This window comes from Bombina bombina, chromosome 8, assembly GCF_027579735.1.
Source record: "Bombina bombina isolate aBomBom1 chromosome 8, aBomBom1.pri, whole genome shotgun sequence".
Classification (NCBI taxonomy): domain Eukaryota; kingdom Metazoa; phylum Chordata; class Amphibia; order Anura; family Bombinatoridae; genus Bombina; species Bombina bombina.
In genome coordinates this window covers 145,660,350-145,682,043 of record NC_069506.1, presented here as the reverse complement: position 1 = coordinate 145,682,043, position 21,694 = coordinate 145,660,350, and positions in this window count along the sequence as shown.

Here is a 21,694-nt window from a genome sequence, read left to right as displayed (position 1 = left end):
TTATTTACACATATATTAGGGTCAGAAGTGTTGCGCTTCCCATATGGGTGTAGCGATCCAAATCAGATCTTCCCTCTGTGGCATACTGTCATCCCACTCCAGCCCTCGGCAGATCTAGTCCAGCTACTAATCCAAGGTGAATACCATGGGTGGGGCATTGTCCGTTTGCAGCATTGAGGCACCGTGAGGTGTTGATTGACTGTAGGAGTTCTGTGACAGAGCTGTTTAAGTCCATGATCACACTGTGTGCTTCGGCTCTTGAAATATGATCAGCCTCCTTTAACCCAAGTCTGGGGGGACTTATCATGTTTAACACATTCCCCTCTCCATCTATCCATGCTTCCAAAGGGATTTGACCATGTAGATCTATCAGGACAGCAGTAGGGCCAGAAACGTTCACTGCCGCTGACATGCTGGGATCCAAAATGGCTGATGCAGAGAAAATCCCCTCAGTACTCAGGGCGGGTAGTGAGATTTGCTGTATCTCCATCGAGCGGGCAGGGGATATTCTAGGGAGGTCAGTCGCATGAGGCAGTTGCACTTCTCGCAGAAGTGCTCCCAAAGCTGCTTGTAGAGAGTCAAACAAAGGTGCGAAAACTTCGATGAGGGCTGAGGTGACATGCTCCATCATGCTTGTTATCTGGGTGAGCACGGTAGAAAAGCCTATAGGCTTAAATTTCCTTATTATGCCTTCTCGGAAGCCAGGAGTTGAAACGTCCTGATCCCACTAGTTTCCCGGGCACAGTTATTGCCAAGGGAGGACTGGATGGCTTAATGTTTGGCCAGAAAACACTTATGGGCAGAAGTCATTCACAGAGCTATGTGAATCAGTGGCCATCTTGGTAAGCCGCTTACCGGAAGTCCTTAAGTAGCTTTTTTATTAAAGTCACGACAGCTGACCATGATATAAGCCATAGCGCTCTGCGCGCCAGTATAGTAAAAATAGGATTCTTAGCCGTTAGTTTAGTCAAATGAACAAAGGCATCAGAAACAAAGGAATTGGCTAGCTTAAGTGCTCTAAGCTTGTCAAGTATAATCATCCAATGGAGTCGCTACCTGTAAAGCCTCATCCAGAGACTCAAACCAGAACGCCGCAGCAGCAGTGACAGGAGCAATGCATGCAAGGGGCTGCAGGATAAACCTTGTTGAATAAACATTTTCCTAAGGTAACCCTCTAATTTTTTATCCATTGGATCTAAAAAAGCACGACTGTCCTCGACAGGGATAGTGGTACGCTTAGCTAGAGTAGAAACTCTTCTCTCCACCTTAGGGACTATCTGCCATAAGTCCCGTGTGGTGGCATATGTTAGAAACATTTTTCTAAAAATAGGAGGGGAAGAGAACGGCACACCTGGTCTATCCCATTCCTTATTAATAATTTCTGTAAATCTCTTTATGTATTGGAAAAACATCAGTACACACCGGCACTGCATAGTATTTATTCAGTCTACACAATTTCTCTGGCACTGTGATTGTAACACAGTTATTCAGAGCAGCTAAAACCTCCCTGAGCAACCAGTGGAGAATCTCAAGCATAAATTTTAAATGTAGAAATATCGGAATAAGGTTAAATCATCTTCCCTGGGTCAAAAATATCACCCACAGACTGAAGCTCCCCTCAGCTTCTGCATATTGTGAGGCAGTATCAGACATGGTTCTTAATGCATCTGTATGCTCTGTATCTACCCCCAGAGCTATCTTGCTTTCCTTTAATTTTAGGTAGTCTGACTAATACCGCTGCCAGAGTATTATTCATAACTTTCGCCATGTCTTGTAAAATAAACGCTATGGGCGCCCTTGATGTACTTGGCGCCATTTGAGCGTGAGTCCCTGAAGCGTGAGTCGAAGAGTCTGACACGTGGGGAGAGTTAGTCGGCATAACTTCCCCCTCGACAGAATCCTCTGGTAAAATAAACGCTATGGGCGCCCTTGATGTACTTGGCGACATTTGAGCGTGAGTCCCTGAAGCGGGAGTGAAAGGGTCTGAAACGTGGGGAGAGTTAGTCGGCATAACTTCCCCCTCGACAGAATCCTCTGGTGATAATTTTTTAAAGACAAAAAATGATCTTTATTGCTTAACATGAAATCAGTACATTTGGTACACATTCTAAGATGGGGTTCCACCATGGCTTTTAAACATAATGAACAAGGAGTTTCCTCTATGTCAGACATGTTTGTACAGACTAGTAATGAGACTAGTAAGCTTGGAAAACACTTTAAATCAAGTTAACAAGCAAATATAAAAAACGTTACTGTGCCTTTAAGAGAAAAATTTTTTGTCAAAATTTGAAAAACAGTGAAAAACAGTGAAAAAAAGGCAGTAAATCAAACGAAATTTTTACAGTATATGTAATAAGTTAACAGAGCATTGCACCCACTTGCAAATGGATGATTAACCCCTTAATGTAAAAAACGGATCCAAAAAACCACATAGACGTTTTTTAACAGACACAACAAACTGCCACAGCTGTACTGTGGTGTTGAGTAGGAAGGGAGCGGAGCTGCTACAGGTAACTTCCGCTTTGGACCGGAGGGGTGAATGGATTAGACCAAAGCTGGGAGAGGGGGATGTGTGTGGAGCCAACAAAGAAGCGGCGGATGACCGCAAAATACTCAGCAAAGAAAAAACGGAAGGCTGCTGAGCAACAGGTAAAGAAAAAAACAGCTTTATTCAATTAAAATAGAAGAGACACAAAAATGACAAGGAGGGTAGTTAGCCATCTAACATGTTTTGCGCTGGTGTGCGCTTACTCATAGATGCTAAGTGCAAGTAATGGAAGCTAATGCATTTAAAGGGGCAGGAACCAATAGGAGAATGATCTTGAAATTTTGTAATTTGATCAGTTTCACACATGGAGTTTCTCCTTGTTAATTTAATACCCAGCCCCTTCAGATATGCATTAGATTGTGTACTTAAAAACAAAGGAACATATTACTTGTGAAAGTATTGCAATACTTGGCTTATTGAAAAATTGCATCTCTATATACACCAAAAAGATTATTATTATTTCAAATTACCTAGAAAACACTTTTTATGGGAGAAAGAAACTAGACAGAAAATAAGCAAAAAATATGGAAAATGTATGAAGACACTTTAGAGATAACGTGTGTATAAACACACACATACATGAGGAATGTTTGCATACATACATACATACAGGAAAAAACATAATTTATGTAAGAACTTACCTGATAAATTCATTTCTTTCATATTAGCAAGAGTCCATGAGCTAGTGACGTATGGGATATACATTCCTACCAGGAGGGGCAAAGTTTCCCAAACCTCAAAATGCCTATAAATACACCCCTCACCACACCCACAAATCAGTTTAACGAATAGCCAAGAAGTGGGGTGATAAGAAAAAAGTGCGAAAGCATAAAAAATAAGGAATTGGAATAATTGTGCTTTATACAAAAAAATCATAACCACCACAAAAAAAGGGTGGGCCTCATGGACTCTTGCTAATATGAAAGAAATGAATTTATCAGGTAAGTTCTTACATAAATTATGTTTTCTTTCATGTAATTAGCAAGAGTCCATGAGCTAGTGACGTATGGGATAATGACTACCCAAGATGTGGATCTTTCCACGCAAGAGTCACTAGAGAGGGAGGGATAAAATAAAGACAGCCAATTCCTGCTGAAAATAATCCACACCCAAAATAAAGTTTAAATGAAAACATAAGCAGAAGATTCAAACTGAAACAGCTGCCTGAAGTACTTTTCTACCAAAAACTGCTTCAGAAGAAGAAAACAGATCAAAATGGTAGAATTTAGTAAAAGTATGCAAAGAAGACCAAGTTGCTGCTTTGCAAATCTGATCAACCGAAGCTTCATTCTTAAACGCCCAGGAAGTAGAAACTGACCTAGTCGAATGAGCTGTAATCCTCTGAGGCGGAGTTTTACCCGACTCAACATAGGCATGATGAATTAAAGATTTCAACCAAGATGCCAAAGAAATGGCAGAAGCTTTCTGGCCTTTTCTAGAACCGGAAAAGATGACAAATAGACTAGAAGTCTTTCGGAAATTCTTAGTAGCTTCAACATAATATTTCAAAGTTCTAACAACATCCAAAGAATGCAATGATTTCTCCTTAGAATTCTTAGGATTAGGGCATAATGAAGGAACTACAATTTCTCTACTAATGTTGTTGGAATTCACAACCTTAGGTAAAAATTCAAAAGAAGTTCACAACACTGCCTTAACCTGATGAAAACTCAGAAAAGGAGACTCACAAGAAAGAGCAGACAATTCAGAGACTCTTCTGGCAGAAGAGATGGCCAAAAGGAACAAAACTTTCCAAGAAAGTAATTTAATGTCCAATGAATGCATAGGTTCAAACGGAGGAGCTTGAAGAGCCCCCAGAACCAAATTCAAACTCCAAGGAGGAGAAATTGACTTAATGACAGGTTTTATACGAACCAAGGCTTGTACAAAACAATGAATATCAGGAAGATTAGCAATCTTTCTGTGAAAAAGAACAGAAAGAGCAGAGATTTGACCTTTCAAGGAACTTGCGGACAAACCTTTATCTAAACCATCCTGAAGAAACTGTAAAATTCTCGGAATTCTAAAAGAATGCCAAGAAAAATGATGAGAAAGACACCAAGAAATATAAGTCTTCCAGACTCTATAATATATCTCTCTAGATACAGATTTACGAGCCTGTAACATAGTATTAATCACAGAGTCAGAGAAACCTCTTTGACCAAGAATCAAGCGTTCAATCTCCATACCTTTAAATTTAAGGATTTGAGATCCTGATGGAAAAAAGGACCTTGCGACAGAAGGTCTAGTCTTAACGGAAGAGTCCACGGTTGGCAAGAGGCCATCCGGACAAGATCCGCATACCAAAACCTGTGAGGCCATGCTGGAGCTACCAGCAGAACAAACGAGCATTCCTTCAGAATCTTGGAGATTACTCTTGGAAGAAGAACTAGAGGCGGAAAGATATAGGCAGGATGATACTTCCAAGGAAGTGATAATGCATCCACTGCCTCCGCCTGAGGATCCCGGGATCTGGACAGATACCTGGGAAGTTTCTTGTTTAGATGAGAAGCCATCAGATCTATTTCTGGAAGTTCCCACATTTGAACAATCTGAAGAAATACCTCTGGGTGAAGAGACCATTCGCCCGGATGCAACGTTTGGCGACTGAGATAATCCGCTTCCCAATTGTCTATTCCTGGAATATGAACCGCAGAGATTAGACAGGAGCTGGATTCCGCCCAAACCAGAATTCGAGATACTTCTTTCATAGCCAGAGGACTGTGAGTCCCTCCTTGATGATTGATGTATGCCACAGTTGTGACATTGTCTGTCTGAAAACAAATGAACGATTCTCTCTTCAGAAGAGGCCAAGACTGAAGAGCTCTGAAAATTGCACGGAGTTCCAAAATATTGATCAGTAATCTCACCTCCTGAGATTCCCAAACCCCTTGTGCTGTCAGAGACCCCCACACAGCTCCCCAACCTGTAAGACTTGCATCTGTTGAAATTACAGTCCAGGTCGGAAGAACAAAAGAAGCCCCCTGAACTAAACGATGGTGATCTGTCCACCACGTCAGAGAGTGTCGTACAATCGGTTTTAAAGATATTAATTGAGATATCTTTGTGTAATCCCTGCACCATTGGTTCAGCATACAGAGCTGAAGAGGTCGCATGTGAAAACGAGCAAAGGGGATCGCGTCCGATGCAGCAGTCATAAGACCTAGAATTTCCATGCATAAGGCTACCGAAGGGAATGATTGTGACTGAAGGTTTCGACAAGCTGAAATCAATTTTAGACGTCTCTTGTCTGTCAAAGACAGAGTCATGGACACTGAATCTATCTGGAAACCCAAAAAGGTTACCCTTGTCTGAGGAATCAATTAACTTTTTAGTGAATTGATCCTCCAACCATGACTTTGAAGAAACAACAAAAGTCGATTCGTATGAGATTCTGCTAAATGTGAAGACTGAGTAAGTACCAAGATATCGTCCAAATAAGGAAATACCACAATACCCTGTTCTCTGATTACAGATAGAAGGGCACCGAGAACTTTTGTAAAAATTCTTGGAGCTGTTGCTAGGTCAAACGGCAGAGCCACAAACTGGTAATGCTTGTCTAGGAAAGAGAATCTCAGAAACTGATAGTGCGCTGGATGAATCGGAATATGCAGATATGCATCCTGTAAATCTATTGTAGACATATAATGCCCTTGTTGAACAAAAGGCAGGATAGCCCTTACAGTTACCATTTTGAATGTTGGTATCCTAACATAACGATTCAATATTTTTAGATCCTGAACTGGTCTGAAGGAATTCTCCTTCTTTGGTACAATGAAGAGATTCGAATAAAACCCCAGCCCCTGTTCCAGAACTGGAACTGGCATAATTACTCCAGCCAACTCTAGATCTGAAACACATTTCAGAAATGCTTGAGCTTTCGCTGGGTTTACTGGGACACGGGAAAGAAAGAATCTCTTTGCAGGAGGTCTTATCTTGAAACCAATTCTGTACCCTTCTGAAATAATGTTCTGAATCCAAAGATTGTGAACAGAATTGATCCAAATTTCTTTGAAAAAACGTAATCTGCCCCCTACCAGCTGAGCTGGAATGAGGGCCGCACCTTCATGTGGACTTAGAAGCAGGCTTTGCTTTTCTAGAAGGCTTGGATTTATTCCAGACTGGAGATGGTTTCCAAACTGAAACTGCTCCTGAGGATGAAGGATCAGGCTTTTGTTCTTTGTTGAAACGAAAGGAACAAAAACGATTATTAGCCCTGTTTTTACCCTTAGATTTTTTATCCTGTGGTAAAAAAGTTCCTTTCCCACCAGTAACAGTTGAGATAATAGAATCCAACTGAGAACCAAATAATTTATTACCCTGGAAAGAAAGGGAAAGTAGAGTCGATTTAGAAGACATATCAGCATTCCAAGTTTTAAGCCATAAAGCTCTTCTAGCTAAAATAGCTAGAGACATAAACCTGACATCAACTCTGATAATATCAAAAATGGCATCACAGATAAAATTATTAGAATGTTGAAGAAGAAGAATAATGTTATGAGAATCACGATCTGTTACTTGTTGCGCTAAAGTTTCCAACCAAAAAGTTGAAGCTGCAGCAACATCAGCCAATGATATAGCAGGTCTAAGAAGATTACCTGAACACAGATAAGCTTTTCTTAGAAAAGATTCAATTTTCCTATCTAAAGGATCCTTAAACGAAGTACCATCTGACGTAGGAATAGTAGTACGTTTAGCAAGGGTAGAAATAGCCCCATCAACTCTAGGGATTTTGTCCCAAAATTCTAATCTGTCAGACGGCACAGGATATAATTGCTTAAAACGTTTAGGAGTAAATTAATTACCCAATTTATCCCATTCTCTGGAAATTACTTCAGAAATAGCATTAGGAACAGGAAAAACTTCTGGAATAACCACAGGAGATTTAAAGACCTTATCTAAACGTTTAGAATTAGTATCAAGAGGACCAGAATCCTCGATTTCTAAAGCAATTAGTACTTCTTTAAGTAAAGAACGAATAAATTCCATTTTAAATAAATATGAAGATTTATCAGCATCAATCTCTGAGACAGAATCCTCTGAACCAGAAGAGTCATCAGAATCAGAATGATGATGTTCATTTAAAAATTCATCTGTAGAAAGAGAAGTTTTAAAAGATTTTTTATGTTTACTAGAAGGAGAAATAACAGACATAGCCTTCTTGATGGATTCAGAAACAAAATCTCTTATGTTATCAGGAACATTCTGCACCTTAGATGTTGAAGGAACTGCAACAGGCAATGGTACATTACTAAAGGAAATATTATCTGCATTAACAAGTTTGTCATGACAATTAATACAAACAACAGCCGGAGGAATAGCTACCAAAAGTTTACAGCAGATACACTTAGCTTTGGTAGTTCCAGCACTAGACAGCGATTTTCCTGAAGTATCTTCTGACTCAGATGCAACGTGAGACATCTTGCAATATGTAAGAGAAAAAACAACATATAAAGCAAAATTGATCAAATTCCTTAAATGACAGTTTCAGGAATGGGAAAAAATGCCAATAAACAAGCTTCTAGCAACCAGAAGCAAAGAAAAAATGAGACTGAAATAATGTGGAGAAAAAAGCGACGCCCATATTTTTTAGCGCCAAATAAGACGCCCACATTATTTGGCGCCTAAATGCTTTTTGGCGCCAAAAATGACGCCACATCCGGAACGCCGACATTTTTGGCGCAAAAGGACGTCAAAAAATGACGCAACTTCCGGAGACACGTATGACGCCGGAAACAGAAAAGATTTTTTGCGCCAAAAAAGTCAGCGCCAAGAATGACGCAATAAAATGAAGCATTTTCAGCCCTCGCGAGCCTAACAGCCCACAGGGAAAAAGAGTCAAATTTTTTAAGGTAAGAAAAAATGATTGATTTAAATGCATTATCCCAAATATGAAACTGACTGTCTGAAAATAAGGAATGTTGAACATCCTAAGTCAAGGCAAATAAATGTTTGAATACATATATTTAGAACTTTATAAACAAAGTGCCCAACCATAGCTTAGAGTGTCACAGAAAATAAGATTTACTTACCCCAGGACACTCATCTACATGTTTGTAGAAAGCCAAACCAGTACTGAAACGAAAATCAGCAGAGGTAATGGTATATAAATAAGAGTATATCGTCGATCTGAAAAGGGAGGTAAGAGATGAATCTCTACGACCGATAACAGAGAACCTATGAAATAGACCCCGTAGAAGGAGATCACTGCATTCAAAATAGGCAATACTCTCCTCACATCCCTCTGACATTCACTGCACGCTGAGAGGAAAACCGGGCTCCAACTTGCTGCGGAGCGCATATCAACGTAGAATCTAGCACAAACTTACTTCACCACCTCCATAGGAGGCAAAGTTTGTAAAACTGAATTGTGGGTGTGGTGAGGGGTGTATTTATAGGCATTTTGAGGTTTGGGAAACTTTGCCCCTCCTGGTAGGAATGTATATCCCATACGTCACTAGCTCATGGACTCTTGCTAATTACATGAAAGAAAACAGACATAGCCTTCTTAATAGATTCAGAAACAAAATCTCTTATGTTATCAGGAACACTCTGAACATTAGATGTTGATGGAACTGCAACAGGTAATGGTATTTTACTAAAGGAAATATTTTCTGCATTAACAAGTTTGTCATGACATTTAATACAAACAACAGCTGGAGGAACAGCTACCAAAAGTTTACAGCAGATACACTTAGCTTTGGTAGTTCCAGCACCAGGCAGCGATTTTCCTGAAGTATCTTCTGGCTCAGATGCAACATGAGACATCTTGCAATATGTAAGAGAAAAAACAACATATAAAGCAAAATTGATCAAATTCCTTAAAGGGACAGTCTACACCAGAATTTTTATTGTTTTAAAAGATAGATAGTCCCTTTATTACCCATTTCCCAGTTTTGCATAACTAACACAGTTATAATAATATACTTTTAACCTCTGTGATTATCTTGTATCTAAGCCTCTGCAAACTGCCCCTTTTTTCAGTTCTTTTGACAGACTTGCAGTCTAGCCAATCAGTGCCTGCTCCCAGATAACTTCTCGTGCACGAGCACAGTGTTATCTATATGAAATACGTGAACTAACACCCTCTAGTGGTGAAATACTGTTAAAATGCAATCTGAAAGAGGTGGGCTTCAAGGTCTAAGAAATTAGCATATGAACCTCCTAGGTTAAGCTTTCAACTAAGAATACCAAGAGAACAAAGCAAAATTGGTGATAAAAGTAAATTGGAAAATTGTTTAAAATTACATGCTCTATCTGAATCATGAAAGTTTATTTTGGCCTAGACTGTCCCTTTAAATGACAGTTTCAGGAATGGGAAAAAATGCCAAAGAACAAGCTTCTAGCAACCAGAAGCAATGAAAAATGAGACTTAAATAATGTGGAGACAAAAGCGACGCCCATATTTTTTTAGCGCCAAATAAGACGCCCACATTATTTGGTGCCTAAATGCTTTTGGCGACAAAAATGACGCCACATCCGGAACGCCGACATTTTTTGGCGCAAAAGAACGTCAAAAAATGACGCAACTTCCGGCAACACGTATGACGCCGGAAACAGAAATGATTTTTTGCGCCAAAAAAGTCTGCGCCAAGAATGACGCAATAAAATGAAGCATTTTCAGCCCCCGCGAGCCTAACAGCCCACAGGGAAAAAGTCAAATTTTTTAAGGTAAGAAAAAATGATTGATTCAAATGCATCATCCCAAATATGAAACTGACTGTCTGAAAATAAGGAATGTTGAACATCCTGAGTCAAGGCAAATAAATGTTTGAATACATATATTTAGAACTTTATAAAAAAAGCGCCCAACCATAGCTTAGAGTGTCACAGAAAATAAGACTTACTTACCCCAGGACACTCGTCTACATGTTGTAGAAAGCCAAACCAGTACTGAAACGAAAATCAGCAGAGGTAATGGTATATATATAAGAGTATATCGTCGATCTGAAAAGGGAGGTAAGAGATGAATCTCTACGACCGATAACAGAGAACCTATGAAATAGACCCCGTAGAAGGAGATCATTGCATTCAAATAGGCAATACTCTCCTCACATCCCTCTGACATTCACTGCACGCTGAGAGGAAAACCGGGCTCCAACCTGTTGCGGAGCGCATATCAACGTAGAATCTAGCACAAACTTACTTCACCACCTCCATAGGAGGCAAAGTTTGTAAAACTGATTTGCGGGTGTGGTGAGGGGTGTATTTATAGGCATTTTGAGGTTTGGGAAACTTTGCCCCTCCTGGTAGGAATGTATATCCCATACGTCACTAGCTCATGGACTCTTGCTAATTACATGAAAGAAACATATATGCAGAAACATTTATATGAATGTCAGCAAGGACCTAATAGGTATTATAATCACTATCAATGGGACAACTACAAACATGTCTCACATCAAAAATAAAATTACAATTACAATAATGTGTGTATGTGTCACCAACATGTGATTCCTCACATATACCTTTTTCTGTAGTTAAGTGTATGTATATACTTAGAATTAAATGGAGCCACACTTAGGTGTTGTTTGGATAAATAGGTAAACAAATGCTGAAAACATACTAATATGAAAATATATGTATGAATGTACAGTAATGAGTATGTAAGATCGTGTTCACCTAATCCACAAAATATCTCATGTCCCATTCTAGGTTCATGCCCAGTGGTGATTTGGATCTTAACTTATAGATCCAATATAGTTCCTTCTTGTCAAGTATTTTTGACACATTGCCACCACGTAAGGGAACTCTCGCTATATCTATGATCTTAATTTTAAACCTAGGTATATTTGTGAGATGAAAAGAGTTAAAATGTCTGGCAACTGCAGAGTCCTTATTAAAAATTTTCACATCTCTCAAATGTTCCCTTGTGCGATCCCTAAGGCTCCTAGTTGATTGGCCAACATATTGGGCCTTACAGAGTTGGCAATCAAGTAGATACACTATATAGGAGGTAAGACAAGTAGCATGTACTGTGGTGTTACCTTCCCTATAAACGATTTTGGAAGCATTTTTAGCCCCTTAGAGATGTCCTATAGTATTCATGGGACTGCTGAGGGAAACTGGATGATTCATTTTGTAATTTTAACTGCGCAAAAAAGCGCTAAAATAGGCCCCTCCCACTAATATTACAACAGTGGAAAGCCTCAGGAAACTGTTTCTAAGCAAAATTTAAGCCAGCCATGTGGAAAAAAACTAGGCCCCAATCAAGTTTTATCACCAAAGCATATATAAAAACGATTAAACATGCCAGCAAACGTTTTATATTGCAAATTTACAAGAGTATATAACTCTCATAGTAAGCCTGATACTAGTCGCTATTAAATCACTGTATTTAGGCTTAACTTACATTAATCCGGTATCAGCAGCATTTTCTAGCAAATTCCATCCCTAGAAAAACTTATAACTGCACATACCTTATAGCAGGATAACCTGCACGCCATTCCCCCTCTGAAGTTACCTCACTCTTCAGACATATGTGAGAACAGCAGTGGATCTTAGTTACTTCTGCTAAGATCATAGAAACACGCAGGCAGATTCTTCTTCTAAATGCTGCCTGAGATAAAATAGTACAACTCCGGTACCATTTAAAAACAACTTTTGATTGAAGAAAAAACTAACTATCTTACACCACTTTCCTCTTACTACCTCCAGCTATGTTGAGAGCTTGCAAGAGAATGACTGGATATGGCAGTTAGGGGAGGAGCTATATAGCAGCTCTGCTGTGGGTGGACTCTTGCAACTTCCTGTTGGGAAGGAGAATATCCCATAAGTAATGGATGATCCGTGGACTGGATACACTTAACAAGAGAAAGAACGAAATAGGCTTGTCTAGTGAGTGATTTCTGGTTTGCTGTAATAATCTTGTTAAAAGGATCGCTGTGTCAAAACAGTATTTTGAAGCAAAAAAACTGAGAATTTGCATATCTTACCCACAATTCTCTTGTGCATCGGTAACATTGTATATTAAGAATTTCTGGGGAAAAGCAAGCGGGGATACTTGCCTAGATCTGCTAATTTCCTATGCAAATATTTACATTGATTTAATTTTGAGACATGGAGGATTTTAATTTCAGTTTTTTATCTCCCCCCATCATTTTAATGAATTTATATATATATATATATATATATATATATATATATATATTACTAAAGCAATTTTGTCTGATTAAACATGCTGCTGATATTAAAGGTGTCTTTAGAGCCAGAAAACGCTTTCCTGAGCTCTAAAAAAAATAATGTAAAGCGTAGGACTCTCATGGAGAGTACCTCCCTTGAAACTGATCCCAAAATGCACCCCAGCCAAAACAACTGGCATCTTATAGATGATAGTCCAATCACTTTGGAGTACCTGCTCATTGTCAACCACCAACTAGCTGACCCTCCCACAGTTAGATAAGTGAATTATCGTAGAGAAGTCCAAGGACCTGAAGTTACACTGGAAAAAAAGAAATGTTCTGTACCCATAAAATAGTTAAATTTTAGAGAACTCCCTTGAATGGATAAAGTTCTCTGGCAAGCCACTGATACGTTTTTTGTATTCAAAGTAACTGAAGGGACACTTTTAATTCCACCCCCACTTAAACTACCTCTTGATTACATAGCTTTTCTATAACAAATACTACTGTAATGACAAGATCAGTATAGGTGGCAGTTACTATATGCAAACTCGGCTATTTGAAATGATTGTCCACTTTACCAAGCTAAAGGAAACCCATGGTTAGTTGTCCAGGTTACTAAGGCCTAGATTTGGAGTTCGGTGGTAAAAGGGCTGTTAACGCTCCGCGGGCTTTTTTCTGGCCGCACCATAAATTTAACTCTGGTATCGAGAGTTTAATCAAATGCTGCGTTAGGCTCCAAAAAAGGAGCGTAGAGCATTTTTACCGCAAATGCAACTCTCGATACCAGAGTTGCTTACGGACGCGGCCGGCCTCAAAAACGTGCTCGTGCACGATTCTCCCATAGGAAACAATGGGGCTGTTTGAGCTGAAAAAAAACCTAACACCTGCAAAAAAGCAGCGTTCAGCTCCTAACGCAGCCCCATTGTTTCCTATGGGGAAACACTTCCTACGTCTGCACCTAACACTCTAACATGTACCCCGAGTCTAAACACCCCTAACTTTACACTTATTAACCCCTAATCTGCCGCCCCCGCTATCGCTGACACCTGCATATTTTTTTTAACCCCTAATCTGCCGCTCCGTAAACCGCCGCAACCTACGTTATCCCTATGTACCCCTAATCTGCTGCCCTAACATCGCCGACCCCTATATTTATTAACCCCTAATCTGCCCCCCTCAACGTCGCCGACACCTGCCTACACTTATTAACTCCTAATCTGCCGAGCGGACCTGAGCGCTACTATAATAAAGTTATTAACCCCTAATCCGCCTCACTAACCCTATCATAAATAGTATTAACCCCTAATCTGCCCTCCCTAACATCGCCGACACCTAACTTCAATTATTAACCCCTAATCTGCCAAGCGGACCTCACCGCTACTATAATAAATGTATTAACCCCTAAAGCTAAGTCTAACCCTAATACTAACACCCCCCTAACTTAAATATAATTTACATCTAACGAAATTAATTAACTCTTATTAAATAAATGATTCCTATTTAAAGCTAAATACTTACCTGTAAAATAAACCCTAATATAGCTACAATATAAATTATAATTATATTATAGCTATTTTAGGATTAATATTTATTTTACAGGCAACTTTTTAATTATTTTAACCAGGTACAATAGCTATTAAATAGTTAAGAACTATTTAATAGTTACCTAGTTAAAATAATAACAAATTTACCTGTAAAACAAATCCTAACCTAAGATATAATTAAACCTAACACTACCCTATCAATAAATTAATTAAATAAACTACCTACAATTACCTACAATTAACCTAACACTACACTATCAATAAATTAATTAAACACAATTCCTACAAATAAATACAATTAAATAAACTAGCTAAAGTACAAAAAATAAAAAAGAACTAAGTTACAAAAAATAATAAAATATTTACAAACATAAGAAAAATATTACAACAATTTTAAACTAATTACACCTACTCTAAGCCCCCTAATAAAATAACAAAGCCCCCCAAAATAAAAAAATTCCCTACCCTATTCTAAATTAAAAAAGTTACAAGCTCTTTTACCTTACCAGCCCTGAACAGGGCCCTTTGCGGGGCATGCCCCAAGGATTTCAGCTCTTTTGCCTGTAAAAAAAAACATACCATACCCCCCCCCCCAACATTACAACCCACCACCCACATACCCCTAATCTAACCCAAACCCCCCTTAAATAAACCTAACACTAATCCCCTGAAGATCTTCCTACCTTGTCTTCACCATACCAGGTTCACCGATCCGTCCTGGCTCCAACATCTTCATCCAACCCAAGCGGGGGTTGGCGATCCATCATCCGGTGCTGAAGAGGTCCAGAAGAGGCTCCAAAGTCTTCCTCCTATCCGGCAAGAAGAGGACATCCGGACCGGCAAACATCTTCAATCTTCTTCCATCCGGTGAGGAGCGGGTCCATCTTGAAGCAGGCGACGCGGATCCATCCTCTTCTTCCGTTGTCTCCCGATGAATGACGGTTCCTTTAAGGGACGTCATCCAAGATGGCGTCCCTCGAATTCCGATTGGCTGATAGGATTCTATCAGCCAATCGGAATTAAGGTAGGAATTTTCTGATTGGCTGATGGAATCAGCCAATCAGAATCAAGTTCAATCCGATTGGCTGATCCAATCAGCCAATCAGATTGAGCTCGCATTCTATTGGCTGATGATAGGGTTAGTGAGGCAGATTAGGGGTTAATAACTTTATTATAGTAGCGCTCAGGTCCGCTCGGCAGATTAGGGGTTAATAAGTGTAGGCAGGTGTCGGCGACGTTGAGGGGGGCAGATTAGGGGTTAATAAATATAATATAGGGGTCGGCGGTGTTAGGGGTAGCAGATTAGGGGTACATAGGGATAACGTAGGTGGCGGCGCTTTGCGGTCGGAAGTTTAGGGGTTAATTATTTTAAGTAGCTGGCGGCGACGTTGTGGGGGGCAGGTTAGGGGTTAATAAATGTAATACAGGGGTCGGCGGGGTTAGGGGCAGCAGATTAGGGGTACATAAGTATAACGTAGGTGGCGGCGCTTTGCGGTCGGCAGATTAGGGGTTAATTATTGTAAGTAGCTGGCGGCGACGTTGTGGGGGGCAGGTTAGGGGTTAATAAATGTAATACAGGGGTCGGCGGGGTTAGGGGCAGCAGATTAGGGGTACATAAGTATAACGTAGGTGGCGGTCGGCAGATTAGGGGTTAAAAATTTTAATCGAGTGGCGGCGATGTGGGGGGACCTCGGTTTAGGGGTACATAGGTAGTTTATGGGTGTTAGTGTACTTTAGGGTACAGTAGTTAAGAGCTTTATGAACCGGCGTTAGCCAGAAAGCTCTTAACTCCTGCTATTTTCAGGCGGCTGGAATTTTGTCGTTAGAGCTCTAACGCTCACTTCAGAAACGACTCTAAATACCAGCGTTAGAAAGATCCCATTGAAAAGATAGGATACGCAAATGGCGTAGGGGGATCTGCGGTATGGAAAAGTCGCGGCTGAAAAGTGAGCGTTAGACCCTTTAATCACTGACTCCAAATACCAGCGGGCGGCCAAAACCAGCGTTAGGAGCCTCTAACGCTGGTTTTGACGGCTACCGCCGAACTCCAAATCTAGGCCTAAATGTGCAAAAATAAAAATTGGATACTAAATAGTTTTGTTTCACGTTACTGCTGCCTTAGATTATACCTGCCCTGGTTTACACAACTTTGCATCATGTGAGAGGGAGAAAAATGTTGTCTATACACTATGCCAAATGGCCAGCAAATATATTGATTATTAGTAATTGTAATAAAAGCATTTCATTTTTATGGTTTAAAAAAACAGAATAAAATATGAAAAATTATTGCACAATAAGGTGTAACATAATGGCTAAACCTATTCAAACAGTGGTTTGGTAGTGGGTGTGATCAGTGGAGAGTAACATTTTGTCCTGGCTAGTAGCTTTGGACTTGAAATGTTGAAATATTAAGACACTAGGACCCATATTAGGTCTTCCGTAATAACATCTGGAAGCAAACAGGCTTGTTCCAGTTCTCACCATCTGAAAAAACAAAATTATGCTTACCTGATAAATTCTTTTCTCCTGTAGTGTGGTCAGTCCACGGGTCATCATTACTTCTGGGATATTATCTCCTCCCCTACAGGAAGTGCAAGAGGATTCACCCAGCAGAGCTGCTATATAGCTCCTCCCCTCTACGTCACCTCCAGTCATTCGACCAAAGGACCAACGAGAAAGGAGAAGCCCAAGGGTGTAGTGGTGACTGGAGTATAATCCAAAAAAATCTTTAGCCTGCCATAAAAAACAGGGCGGGCCGTGGACTGACCACACTACAGGAGAAAGGAATTTATCAGGTAAGCATAAATTTTGTTTTCTCCTGTTAAGTGTGGTCAGTCCACGGGTCATCATTACTTCTGGGATACCAATACCAAAGCAAAAGTACAGGGATGACGGGAGGGACAGGCAGGCTCTTTATACGGAGGGAACCACTGCCTGAAGAACCTTTCTCCCAAAAACAGCCTCCGAAGAAGCAAAAGTGTCAAATTTGTAAAATTTGGAAAAAGTATGAAGAGAAGACCAAGTTGCAGCCTTGCAAATCTGTTCAACAGAAGCCTCATTCTTAAAGGCCCAAGTGGAAGCCACAGCTCTAGTAGAATGAGCTGTAATTCTTTCAGGAGGCTGCTGTCCAGCAGTCTCATAGGCTAATCGTATTATGCTACGAAGCCAAAACGAGAGAGAGGTAGCCGAAGCTTTTTGACCTCTCCTCTGGCCAGAATAAACGACAAACAGGGAAGACGTTTGCCGAAACTCCTTAGTTGCCTGTAGATAAAATTTCAGGGCACGGACTACATCTAGATTGTGTAGCAGACGTTCCTTCTTCGAGGAAGGATTAGGACACAAGGATGGAACAACAATCTCTTGATTGATATTCCTGTTAGTGACCACCTTAGGTAGGAACCCAGGTTTAGTACGCAGAACTACCTTGTCTGAATGAAAAATCAGATAAGGAGAATCACAATGTAAGGCAGATAACTCAGAGACTCTTCGAGCTGAGGAAATAGCCATTAAAAACAGAACTTTCCAAGATAACAACTTGATATCAATGGAATGAAGGGGTTCAAACGGAACACCCTGTAAAACATTAAGAACTAAGTTCAAACTCCATGGTGGAGCAACAGTTTTAAACACAGGCTTGATCCTAGCTAAAGCCTGACAAAAAGCTTGAACGTCCGGGACTTCTGACAGACGTTTGTGCAAAAGAATGGACAGAGCTGAAATCTGTCCCTTTAAAGAACTAGCGGATAACCCCTTTTCTAAACCTTCTTGTAGAAAAGACAATATCCTTGGAATCCTAACCTTACTCCATGAGTAACTCTTGGATTCGCACCAATATAAGTATTTACGCCATATTTTATGGTAAATCCTTCTGGTAACAGGCTTCCTAGCCTGTATTAAGGTATCAATAACTGGCTCAGAAAACCCACGTTTTGATAAAATCAAGCGTTCAATTTCCAAGCAGTCAGCTTCAGAGAAGTTAGATTTTGATGTTTGAATGGACCCTGAATCAGAAGGTCCTGCTTCAGAGGTAGAGACCAAGGCGGACAGGATGACATGTCCACTAGATCTGCATACCAAGTCCTGCGTGGCCATGCAGGTGCTATTAGAATCACTGATGCTCTCTCCTGCTTGATTCTGGCAATCAATTGAGGAAGCATCGGGAAGGGTGGAAACACATAAGCCATCCCGAAGGTCCAAGGTGCTGTCAAAGCATCTATCATAACCGCTCCCGGATCCCTGGATCTGGACCCGTAGCGAGGAAGCTTGGCGTTCTGACGAGACGCCATGAGATCTATCTCTGGTTTGCCCCAACGTCGAAGTATCTGGGCAAAGACCTCCGGATGAAGTTCCCACTCCCCCGGATGAAAAGTCTGACGACTTAAGAAATCCGCCTCCCAGTTCTCCACTCCCGGGATGTGGATTGCAGACAGATGGCAAGAGTGAGACTCTGCCCAGCGAATTATCTTCGATACTTCCATCATTGCTAGGGAGCTTCTTGTCCCTCCCTGATGGTTGATGTAAGCTACAGTCGTGATGTTGTCCGACTGAAACCTGATGAACCCCCGAGTTGTTAACTGGGGCCAAGCCAGAAGGGCATTGAGAACTGCTCTCAATTCCAGAATGTTTATTGGAAGGAGACTCTCCTCCTGATTCCATAGTCCCTGAGCCTTCAGAGAATTCCAGACAGCGCCCCAACCTAGTAGGCTGGCGTCTGTTGTTACAATTGACCAGTCTGGCCTGCTGAATGGCATCCCCCTGGACAGGTGTGGCCGATAAAGCCACCATAGAAGAGAGTTTCTGGTCTCTTGATTCAGATTCAGAGTGGGGGACAAATCTGAGTAATCCCCATTCCACTGACTTAGCATGCACAATTGCAGCGGTCTGAGATGTAGGCGTGCAAAAGGTACTACGTCCATTGCCGCTACCATTAAGCCGATCACCTCCATGCATTGAGCTACTGACGGGTGTTGAATGGAATGAAGGACCCGGCATGCATTTTGAAGCTTTGTTAACCTGTCTTCTGTCAGGTAAATCTTCATTTCTACAGAATCTATCAGAGTCCCCAAGAAGGGAACTCTTGTGAGTGGAAAGAGAGAACTCTTCTTTTCGTTCACCTTCCATCCATGCGACCTTAGAAATGCCAGTACTAACTCTGTATGAGACTTGGCAGTTTGAAAGCTTGAAGCTTGTATCAGAATGTCGTCTAGGTACGGAGCTACCGGAATTCCTCGCGGTCTTAGTACCGCCAGAAGAGTACCCAGAACCTTTGTGAAGATTCTTGGAGCCGTAGCCAGTCCGAATGGAAGAGCTACAAACTGGTAATGCCTGTCTAGAAAGGCAAACCTTAGATACCGGTAATGATCTCTGTGAATCGGTATGTGAAGGTAAGCATCCTTTAAATCCACTGTGGTCATGTACTGACCCTCTTGGATCATGGGCAGAATTGTTCGAATCGTTTCCATCTTGAACGATGGAACTCTTAGGAATTTGTTTAGGATCTTTAAATCCAAGATTGGCCTGAAAGTTCCCTCTTTTTTGGGAACTACAAACAGATTTGAGTAAAACCCTTGTCCTTGTTCCGACCGCGGAACTGGATGGATCACTCCCATTAATAAAAGATCTTGTACGCAGCGTAGGAACGCTGCTTTCTTTATTTGGTTTGTTGATAACCTTGACAGATGAAATCTCCCTCTTGGGGGAGAGGATTTGAAGTCCAGAAGGAATCCCTGAGATATGATCTCTAACGCCCAGGGATCCTGAACATCTCTTGCCCAAGCCTGGGCGAAGAGAGAAAGTCTGCCCCCTACTAGATCCGGTCCCGGATCGGGGGCCCTCGATTCATGCTGTCTTAGGGGCAGCAGCAGGTTTCCTGGCCTGCTTGCCCTTGTTCCAGGACTGGTTAGGTTTCCAGCCTTGTCTGTAGCGAGCAACAGCTCCTTCCTGTTTTGGTGCAGAGGAGGTTGATGCTGTTCCTGCTTTGAAATTACGAAAGGAACGAAAATTAGACTGTCTAGCCCTAGGTTTGGCTTTGTCCTGAGGCAGGGCATGGCCTTTACCTCCTGTAATGTCAGCGATAATCTCCTTCAACCCGGGCCCGAACAAGGTTTGCCCTTTGAAGGGTATATTAAGCAATTTAGATTTGGAAGTAACATCAGCTGACCAGGATTTTAGCCACAGTGCTCTGCGTGCCTGAATGGCAAATCCGGAATTCTTAGCCGTAAGTTTAGTTAAATGTACTACGGCATCTGAAATAAATGAGTTAGCTAACTTAAGGGTTCTAAGTTTGTCTGTAATCTCATCTAGTGTAGATGATTGAAGTGTCTCTTCCAGAGACTCAAACCAAAATGCTGCTGCAGCCGTGACAGGCGCAATACATGCAAGAGGTTGCAATATAAAACCTTGTTGAACAAACATTTTCTTAAGGTAACCCTCTAATTTTTTATCCATTGGATCAGAAAAGGCACAGCTATCCTCCACCGGGATAGTGGTACGCTTAGCTAAAGTAGAAACTGCTCCCTCCACCTTAGGGACCGTTTGCCATAAGTCCCGTGTGGTGGCGTCTATTGGAAACATTTTTCTAAATATCGGAGGGGGTGAGAACGGTACACCGGGCCTATCCCACTCCTTAGTAACAATTTCAGTAAGTCTCTTAGGTATAGGAAAAACATCAGTACTCGCCGGTACCGCAAAATATTTATCCAACCTACACATTTTCTCTGGTATTGCAACTGTGTTACAATCATTCAGAGCCGCTAACACCTCCCCTAGTAATACACGGAGGTTTTCCAGCTTAAATTTAAAGTTTGAAATATCTGAATCCAATCTATTTGGATCAGAACCGTCACCCACAGAATGAAGTTCTCCGTCCTCATGTTCTGCCGCCTGTGACGCAGTGTCTGACATGGCCCTAATATTATCAGCGCACTCTGTTCTCACCCCAGAGTGATCACGCTTGCCTCTAAGTTCTGGTAATTTAGCCAAAACTTCAGTCATAACAGTAGCCATATCCTGTAATGTGATTTGAAATGGCCGCCCAGATGTACTCGGCGCTACAATATCACGCACCTCCCGAGCGGGAGATGTAGGTACTGACACGTGAGGCGAGTTAGTCGGCATAACTCTCCCCTCGTTGTCTGGTGAAATATGTTCAATTTGCACAGATTGACTCTTATTTAAAGTAGCATCAATACAGTTAGTACATAAATTTCTATTGGGCTCCACTTTGGCATTAGCACATATAGCACATGTATCTTCCTCTGAATCAGACATGTTTAACACACTAGCAATTAACTAGCAACTTGGAAATGCTTTTTAAGTAATTTACAATAATATGAAAACGAACTGTGCTTATAAGAAGCACAGAAAAAATTATGACAGTTGAAAATAACTAAGTTATAGAATCAAATCTTTGTAAGAAATAAACAATTTTAGCAAAGGATTGTTCCCATTAGCAAGGATAACTAACCCTGGCAGCAGAA